A 10686-nucleotide genomic window follows, 5' to 3' on the forward strand; every position below is an offset into this window, starting at 1 on the left:
CAATAAGTACATTTAAATGTTTATTCTGGGGGGATATTACACACAATACTTCACATGAATACAGGTACAATAAATGTTAACATGTTTATATTAAAAACACATTCATATCAAAACATCAAAGTATCTTATATCCATATCAATATACATATTCACGTAAAACATGTTATGACTCTTAATGTAAGTGTAAATAATAAAACACTTTGGTTTACAATATTTTGCCTGAGTAGCCACATTGTGTTTATACGCAGAAGGAAAAAAATATATTAATTTGCACGATAGCACTAATAACACCTTTATATGATCTATAAAATACCAATATTTGAGTTAGTAATTACTCCAACAAACCTTGTATGCTTTCAAGTTCATGTTAATACTCGTGTATGAGTGATGAAAATACAGTATCTGCTTGCCATAACCATTACATGTTGCAAAATTAACAAAGTCCTTGCAGTAACTTAGTAGCTATGATCTTAGATCTCATTCACAGCATACACCATACAATTGAGTGAACGATATGTGTGATGTAATGAGTCATATAGCGACATTTTAGAGTAGTATCTCAGAAAACAATGTGCAAGCCTTTGGGAAATAATAGCAAGCCTGTAAAAATGTACAATATATTGTTACAATGTTCATTACCTCACCAATAAATCAATCAATCAGAAAATACACTCCAATCCTTCCAGTCATGAGGCGAGCCATTAAAAAGGCAAGAGTCTCAAAAGGCACCAAAGTTCAATTTCAAAAACTGGCAGAAATCCAACATATTCTTCAGGAGAGTGTGCTAAGTAAAGGTCAACAGCAGTGGAGGCTGCTGTTTTCCCCCTCTTCAACTTCTGTTCCTCTGCATATATCCACTTTGACTTAGACTGGAACCTTACTTGATCTACAGGACGTTCACATATTTTCAATAGCAGTGGTAGCCTCACCAATGACAGCAGGGGTTTTACATCTGTTGGAAGCAAAATGCAAACACAAACCTCAGAATAATATTTTTTTCAACCACACAAATAAATAGCCTCAGACAGATTGTGTAAAATACCTTGTCTAATACATGTATGTAACTATATCAATCTGCTCACCTGGCATAGATCAGCGCTGAGTCATTACAAGTTCCATGGACCGGCTGACTCTCCCAAACTTCTCCTTACTCCTTTTCACCATATCTTCATGAACGAAAGCTGCCTAATCCACTATGTGTTTGAGAGACAAATGCCATGCAATAGAATAATATAATTAAACAAAATGACACAACAATGAAATAGCACAAAGATAGACAAAAAAAAAATCTAAAAGTTGTCTGTATTATTATAATTTGCATAATTTATTATGCAATACTTTTCTATATGTATTTAACATCAATAAGAAAAATACCATTTCAAAAAAACCACCAAGTTGGGTAACTTACGTAGCCATTAGATCCTTTAGGAAAGGTAAGCTTACTTCCAAGTGGCCATATTCTGCCTTGGTGGGTATCTGTGAGAAGGATTAACGTTAGATTTACGTTAGACCGTTATCAAGCTCTGAGTAACTTTATAACATTATATAATGGTTCTGAGTTGCTCCCTCTAGCTTCTTACTAGATAAGCAATGACAAACAGGATGTTCTGGTGAACATAGGCAACTCATTTTCACCTAAACAAAATGACAGTGTTGAGAGTGATCATGCTTACTGCATGTATGCACATACCAGGCTTCTTTCACCTGCACTACCGTTGATATTAAACCAGCCTTTCAGGGAAGTTAGCAAGTATGTATGGCTAACAGTGCTAGGATATGCTCATATATCTATGGGCTAAGCTAGTTAGGATAATGATTGCTAGTGAAAGTTGGCTTCCACAAAAACTTAACATTGACATGGATACACATGCATTATTGAAGGAGTTTGAACTCCATTTAAAAATATCTGAATTCATAGCTAACCTAGGCTAAGTTGCTAGCGAATGCTAATGTTAGCCTTTAAGCCAACAATCTGACTCCATTACTGTAACAGTAGGCTATTTACAATTTACAAACCGAATTTCGATAAATTGCAACTACACCTTACCTCTGAATAGCTTTGCCTCCTCTTCCACAAAGATTATTCCATCCTGCACATGTGTTTTCTCACACCAAGCTCCTCACTGAAAGTTGCTCCATTTCTTGGTGAGTGAAATGAACAAAGTTAAGGGGAAAAATAACGGTTGCTCCCGTCCCGAATCTCCTCCCCCAACAACTTTTGAGTGACAGGCCATGTACTTTTTGTACCCTTAGGTACAAATATGGTCCCTTTGCGAAAAGGTACATTAATGATCCAGGAACGGTACATATTAGTACTTTAGGGGCTCAATTTTGTTCCCTTCAAGGTACAGGGTCAAAAGTTGTACCTAAAAGAACAAAAATGTACCCCAGCCGTACCCCTATTTTTGAGAGTGTGCCATTTATAGCTAGAATGCATGTTTCGATACAGGTGACGTGAGCTGAGAGTGTCTGTTGTGAGTTTAGGGGGCACGTCAGCCAGAGGGTGTGTGAGTGAGTGAGTGAGAGACTGCTGCCTGCTGAGGGTCGCTGGAAGAAGGGTCTGAAGTGCCTATGTGTTTCGGCTACAAAAACCCGCCGAACTGATCCGAAACCAGCCCAATTTTTATACACCCGCCCAAACCCATTCTTGCCCGCAAAATAGATTGCAAAACCGCCCAATTGGGCGGGAAACCGCCCAATCTGGCAACCCTGACCACAAGTTTGAAAACGCTCCCTCCCCTTCCGCTATTTGGCCAAGATGGCGTCCGTTAAGGGCGTAAAGTGTCCAGCGTTGCACACTCAGCTTTTTGACCGTTATGAGTGCACCATCTGGGAACTTGCAGCGCCCTTCGTGTCGTTCAGTGTGAACACCCTCATGCACTCAAATTAGGTATTGTAAGTGCAGAAGTACGCGATTTGAGACACAGTCTAACCCTAGCCTACATGAATAATTTGGCTACATGATTTTGTATGTTTACTATTTTTTTGGCTGTGGAACTTTCATGATGAAAACATAATGATTCACGTAGGCTATCATTCACATCATGCAAGTTCCAAGACATTTTAGCATTAGCCATGGACGTGACAATAATTTGGATAGCGTAGCTTACAATACGGCGACTGCACAAGACTACAGAAAGAAAACAAACAACCCCATATCCGTTTCCGGCGGCGGAGTAATACCGTACCTCACAGCACATCCAATACAAGTCAATGGAGTTGGACAAAAACTATGATAAAACCTGTTGGAAAGAATCTTTTGCAGCGATTTTTATGTGAGCATATCAGTGAACACCCTTGACCACTCTGTGAGTTTCGCGTCTTATGGCCACCTTACACCAAACAACTTTGACAAGATTTGGGAAAGATTCTTGACAGATTGTAGTCTTTTAACTAATGCCCCCCATTCAAGCTTTACTCAAAAGACTCCAATCTTTCAAGAATCTTTCCCAAATCTTGTCAAAGTTGTTTGGTGTAAGGAGGCCATTAAACGAAAGTTTAATGTGTTTTAGAAGGATTGTTCCAGTGCACCTATGCAGCGTTGTGGAGGTGGGGGGGGGGTGCTACCACAGAAACCGAAAATTCTCAGGACAGCAGCATGTGTCCAAATTTCAATCTTAAACGTTCTATTTAATCATAAACTATCTGAAAACAGTGGAGACCATAGACTGTATATATAGAACTGGACAGTGTGCCGTCTGTTAAGAGTGATGCGAGCGTTAATCCAGAGCCCCCTAGTGGCTGGCTGCAGTACAATGTGTAACTCCGCCCATCCCTATGTATTTCAATGGCCAAGTAGCCAACTTTCTGTGTCACTTTTCTCTCCTAAAACTATTTTTGTATCAACAACTTTTTATTCGAAAAAATAGTTTTCAAGATGCTTCAATACACACAATTTTTCTTTTCTCGCTGAAATAATTTTTTTTAATGTTATATTAACAAATCTAAAAAGGGCGTGTTTACACCTATGATTGACAGCTGGCTAGCTGCAGACACGACGCTTTTTCCATTATGTTTTACCGTCTAGGCTGCAGACACTACCACGTCATCGCTCACTTATTTTAACGACACCTGATTTCGACACATAATCTAACCTAAATAAGTGTTGCTGTTATTATGATTAGGCTATATCTTATCACAGTCTGACTAAATACATATTGATAGTCATACATTGTGTAGTTGTTTGTAAGAGACATCGTTGTTAGTTGTGACAGATTCTTTGTGAAAAAAGATGTGCTGTTCTTTCGTAGATGCTAAGTATATTAGCTCATAGCATGCCAAATCATGCTAGCATTAGCCAGTTGATAGGTAAAGTAAATGGGCTCTGCTATATTGATCCTGACGTTAGCCATAGTCACCATCATTTACAGTCCTACTTGTTTCAAATGGTTTAACGTAACCAGTGATTGCCGCCACCATCGTTGCAACTTCATTCAAGTCACTGGAGAAGGCGATGTTAAGTTTCATTAACGTTAACTCTTGCTTAGTTTTGCGAATGGCAATAAACGCCACCTAGCCTGCTAGGTCGACAACCTCGGTATGCCCATTTATGTATCAGCCCGACAAATAACGTTACTTGTGTTTTAGTGAACACATTATTGGACCATAGCTTAACGTGAGGAGGGATTCAAAGTTACAAATGGCTCAATAACAGTTTATGTGATGTGTTAATCAATTAAATTCCCAACAATTTCACAACAGCTAATTCTGGAGTAGGCCATTCAACGGCTTGCTTACGACGAGACTCAGGCTGCGCAGTCGGCACCCGCTTTCTTATTTGGGTTTTGGGTTGCCAGGTTTTAGCCTATGACAAAACGGTTGAAATTGAAACTAAGTGATCGTGTATGTGTAGGGTGTATTTCATACACAATCTGGCAACCTGAATGGATCAATGATTTTAAAATGAATTTTAATGGCCATGCAAATTACGGGAGTTTTCCAGGAGAAATAACAAAACGGGAGGGTGCTGGGAGATGACCTTGAAATACGGGAGAAACCCAGGGAAAACGGGAGTGTTGACAGGTATGGGGAAAGCAATAATAAATAATAATGCCCATTCAATCAATAATATAATAACCAGTGTTGTAATGTAACGGAGTACAAATACTTTGTTACTGTACTTAAGTAGAAATTTCACGTATCTGTCCTTTACTTCGCTATTTAAATTTATGTCAACTTCCACTTTTACTCCAATACATTTCCTAGATAAAATGTATACTTTTACTCCGTTATATTTCCACTAACCATCTTCGTTACTCGTTACTAAAACATAAAATTAGAAAAAATGTGTGCGACTGCAATAAGGGAGGTTTGGCGAATCACTGCTCCTAGATTGCATTACGCACGCTGCGCGCGCTATTTCAGCTCTTGTTTGTTGCTAAAGGAGGAGGACCGCCATGGAAGCACGAGCACCTACTGGAGGACCTCCCGTTATCATATGACCACCCCGACGATAGTGGTGAACTCGGTGAACAGGGTAGTGGTGAATATAACGTCATACACCCGTGGCCGTATTTGCAAGAAATGTTTCTGTACATCGGCTACCTGCCCTAGCGGCCTGTGAAAGGCTATTTATCCATAGCATCGCAGGAGTTGTCTTCAGTCCAAGAAGAGTAAGACTGAATCAGGCCCGTTGTGGGTAATCGGGAGAATTCCCGGTGGGCCGCTTCACTTTTGGGCCGGTCGAGGAAACAAATATTGACATTTGTCACGTTAGTCTATCTTTTCTTAAAGTAGGACACGTTCCGCATTCTGTGCATGACACCAATGCAATGCCTCTGCATGGGTTGTAGCCTACGTGAGGGAGTTCTCCCCTCCCAAAAAGAGTTGGTTGGGTCCATATAGCCCGTCTTTTCCAAAAAGTTTTCTCAGATACGGATAGCCAAGCCGGGCCTACAGTAGACACAAGCGTCAGGAAGGATGGAGGGTAGAAAGAGGCCAGGAGAGACTGAGCAGCAGATCAACCAGTCGACCACTGAAAATGATGAGCCCGAAATTAGTGATGAGGAGGCCATGACTACAGGGACAAGTAGAGAGGATAAATTAAAGTTATTTAATGTAAGAAAGAGCAATTACCCTACATGATAAACCTATATGCCTTGTTTGCTCAGAAGAGGGTGTAGTAAAGGAGTAGGCTAAATCACCAAACAACAATATAGCCTACCCATGCAAAAAACATGTAGCCTAAACATTAGTTCAATATGCCTCTTTGTGGAAGCATGGGATAGGCTACATTTCAAAGGCTTTCTTTCTTTCTTTCTTTCTTTCTGCTTTGGTAACTTGTGGAATAGTGGAATATTTTTTGTTAACTTCTCAGTTGAAGTGAATTATTATAAAACCTTTACACATTTGTTGAACCATGGTACTAATAAAAACTACAGGATAGTAAGAGCTGAAATGTTGCTTAATTTATCCAATTTCCACCACTATGGTCGGTCTTGGGCCTGAAACTCCCGGGCACTGAATTCTGGCAACTTTGAAAACCAGCTTCTTTTGAAGATGAACTTTTCAGTTTCAACTAATGCATATTAGTAGCTGCTGGACATAGGTGGCCTGTGTGTGTGAGTGACGGTGACCTGGGGAGTAAGCCCTAGAAATGCTCATGCCACATGACCAAAATGTTCTCCCTACAAGCAGGTCTTTTTTTTTTTGTGAAAGAAATAAGTTATTTATTTTTTATTTCAGAGAATTGTGCCTAAAAAGTCCTAGAAAAGAATGTGATTTCATTTGATGAGTGAGATTAAGAAGATATGGGAACCCTGAATATGCTTTATGCTTTACTATAAGTAAGCCAAAATAAAGTTTACAATAAAAGTTCAAAATAAAACCGCTTGCTTTTTACTTTTTACTTTTACTTCAAATACTTAAGTACATTAAATATCAGAAAATTACTTTTGATACTTAAGTACAGTATATATCAGATACTTTAAGACTTTTACTTAAGTAATATTCTAAAAGGCAACTTTCACTTCTACCAAAGTCTTTTTCTAGTACGATACTTGTACTTTTACTCAAGTATTGCTTTCTAGTACTTTATACAACACTGATAATAACAATAACATGGTAAGACTACATTAAGGAGAATATCAATAATAAACAATGTCAAATTAATCAACAGCCTATAATGAAAATAAAACAGTACTACTGCATACAAACCATAATGTATAAGAAGTGCTTAAAAGACCAAAAACTATCTATCTAACTATCTAACTAAGAACGAAGAGTACTGGGCAACTCATTCCACCAACATGGAACCACTTAGGAAAAGAGTCTTGAATTAGACCTAGCGTTTAAGACTGGTCGACACAACAGACGCTCATCAGAAGACCGCAGTGGGCGGTTGGGGATGTATAACTTGATCATTGAATTAAAGGGACACCAGGCAAGCCTGATGCTTTTTCTCTACAAAACTCCCCCTCGCTCGGTCTGAAGCTCTTTTCCTTTTCTTTGCGTCTTCCGTCAAGGGTTTTCGCTGCTTTTTCGCCGGCTCTGCCATTATACACACGTTTACAACAATCTCTAGCGTTTCGTTAGCCTGCCTCTGTGCTGTAAACTGATCCTGCTTCGGTCGGCGGGTAGGATACACCAAACTTGCAAGTGGGATATTCTTTCTACAGGCAGTAGGGGCGGGCGAGAGAGCCTTCATTCGCCCCGTAATGAGTCATTTAACCATATACCGACTTACGAAGATGATTAATTAACACAAAAACGTTGCCTGGTGTCCCTTTAAAATAACAAGGAGCAGATCCAGTCAGTGTCCTATAGGCCAAAGTGAGAGATTTAAATTTAATTCTGGCTACTGTAGGGAGCCAATGGAGAGTAACTAGGAGAGGAGTTACGATGTGTCCTCTTTGGCTGATTGAAGACCAGTCATGTTGCAGCATTCTGAATGATATATCACACAAAAGAAATTTAAAAAAAAACATTCAATATTGATTTAGTATCAACCAATAATTATTCTGATATTAATATTCTTGTAACGTCTACATCTTTGTGTAGGCTACAGTTAAATACTAAGCAATGGCCTCTGACTTAAATACCAAGGCAGTTAAATGACCGTGGTATGGTATAGTCTACGTCAGTGGTCTCCAACACGGTGCCCGCGGGCACCAGGTAGCCCGCGGGACGGCTATGAGGCGCCCCCAGCGCACCTTCTAAAAATAGCCAACAGGTCGCCTGCAGATCACGCTCTAAAAACATGCTCTATTGTGAAGTTTTCAATCGATATTTAAGTCTAGACCAGAACCATTTTAAGAATGTATGTAGCCATACATCTGTAACATTAAATTGATATTGGTGATATCTTACAAATTGTAGCTGCGTTAAATTTTAGCCTTTGGCTCCAAATCCGTTTCCCATTCAGTCTTTAAACAACAACAGAAGCGGAGCGCATACACGCTGCTCGCACGCATAGACAGTAAAGGGGGCAAAACTAGCTCGTCTGGTGTAGCCAATGGAAGCATATCTTTGCAAAAGTTCTGTGGCCATTCCATGTTCGTCAAATACGGTTCTTGCATGATTGTTCAAGAACTGAAAAACAATTGCTTTAGCTCACAGGCCTTTTCTCCTCCATAGGCTACTGCCGTATAATAGCGCTGAAAATGTTGCATGCATGACTGAGCAGGACTGTGCATTACCTTTTTTGTCAGATCATGGAGAGATTTCAGGTGTGCAATAACTTTAAAAGGAATTTTCATATGTTAGGGTGGTGTGGGCGATTACTATTGAAATGTTAAAACTGAATTGTCCACTGAAATCAGAACTTAAACAACCCCTGAATTCATAATGGTGGGTGGGTATAAATTGGGTACAAATTTTAACCCAAATTATTAATTGCACAAAACGATTGTTTTTGTTTTTGTTATAATAAAATAGATTAGATTCCCCATGCAAACTTTGAATGAACAAACTGAACAAAAATGTTGGTAGTGTTGCATAGGCCTACACAATATTGATCATTTAAAAGTACAAATCTCATAGGCCTATTATTTAGGAGGACTACCCTCGCAAAAAAGGGATGACTGTATGTTTGTTTCAAATGAGTAGCCCTCCATATGATTTCGGGTCTTCAGGTAGCCCTCATTCCCAAAAAGGTTGGAGACCCCTGGTCTACGTGATACACAGGACTACACAGTAAACCCATTTAAAAAGCATCATCATCTCAGTATACCCATTTAAAATAGGCAAAGGATACGTATTTAATAACATTTGGGGTTGCTCACAGTATACCCACCACTACAACTAACTAACTAGACTACACCACTGGTTAAATGGCGCATTGCAATTTACAATTTCTGTGAGTTCAGGGGCATACAGAAAGTTGAAGTTTGGGTGACATCAATAAAGAAAATAGAAACAAAGGGATGTGTACAGCCTCAAGTATGAATGATGTCACATTAACAGAAGGTTCAGAGCAGCGGCAGACCTTTCTTGGTGCCACGCAAGTTATTGAAAGTCATGTGTTTTCAGAACGTAGTGGTGGTGTGCCATGTCCCATGTATAAGGGGCTTCAGGTTGATCCAGTGACGGTGGGTGATGATCTCAGGGAGATGGATGTCAGGGGACTTGGAGAAAGGGGGAGGACATGCCACCTCAGACCACCCCAGCCAAACCACTTCACGTAGGCATTCCCATGCTTGCAGAGTAATGTAGACCATGGAGACCACCTTGCCGCCATCTCCAGTACATTCAGCCATCACCCATATCTTACCTGCAAAAAGGAAAGTTACAATAAAGTTAGTCAGACAATTTTACAACATTACAAAGCATCTAATCGGGCACTCAACACCACTAGTAATACCAATTAATTAAATATATGTGTGCCATAAACTTTACAGCCTACCTAATGTTAACTACACATTTAAATATGCGGTGTGAATGTTAACTTGCGTCAGCTTGAAAAATAACGTTATCAGTATGACTGATCATGGACGTTAGATGACAAACTAAGGTCTTTCTCAAATGTTCACCGATATCCCTGGGAAGTGACTGGTTCTTGGCGTAGTGTTTAATGCAGGCGTTTCATTTATCGATCATTCACTTATGCGGTCTACAACTACCGACCTACCGATCTATTTTTTACAGTCTATGCTACCGACCTACCATCACAGAAGTAGCTCTAACAGGTGTCTGTCGTTAATGTTACAAAAAATGCAACGCTGGCAAACTGGCTAGTAGTGACATTAACATGACAGGTTAATGAGGTCCATGCTTCACATTACGTTAATGTTAACTTGCGTTGCTTTATCACATCATACCGTTGCTTTATCACACACTGTACTGACTGTCTAGTGTTATTAATCCCCATGTACAGTCAATGGTTAGTCCATGTTGAGATGGCATACATTGAGATATTTGAAAACAGCAACAACTAATAAAACCAAGTATATCATGCATCGACTGTTACGGGAGCTGTGTGCTAATCTTCACTTCAACGACTAACTTAGCCTCCCGTTAATGGTAACGTTAATGTAGCTGCTAACGTTAGCATGTAATTCGCTGTCCGTATTTCTGTTGTTAGCTCATTAGTATTCACCATACTAAATTGTCACAGTCTATAATCAACATAATAAGCTCTCTTAGACGTATTTAAGAAAACACACAGTGGTTAGACAAAAAAAAACGTTTCAGTTGATACGCAACACTTACCAGACAAGAACAAACAGATTGTTGTTTGTACTGTTTAGC

The 10686-nt window shown here is 39.5% G+C and overlaps 1 long non-coding RNA gene across 1 annotated transcript; it reads right to left on the bottom strand.

Moving 5' to 3' along the window:
- Positions 1–372: 372 nt before the first annotated feature.
- Positions 373–2139, bottom strand: LOC143138531 (uncharacterized). The gene is made up of 4 exons (XR_012990246.1): positions 2048–2139; positions 1409–1476; positions 1083–1193; positions 373–952 (listed from the first exon to the last, which is right to left on the bottom strand). It is a non-coding gene; the product is annotated as an uncharacterized LOC143138531 (long non-coding RNA).
- Positions 2140–10686: the final 8547 nt, after the last annotated feature.

Source organism: Alosa pseudoharengus, unplaced genomic scaffold (assembly GCF_046254945.1).
Source record: "Alosa pseudoharengus isolate Yale_2024_CS ecotype anadromous, Long Island Sound unplaced genomic scaffold, YU_APseudo_1.1 YU_APseudo_1.1_scf_21, whole genome shotgun sequence".
Lineage (NCBI taxonomy): Eukaryota > Metazoa > Chordata > Actinopteri > Clupeiformes > Clupeidae > Alosa > Alosa pseudoharengus.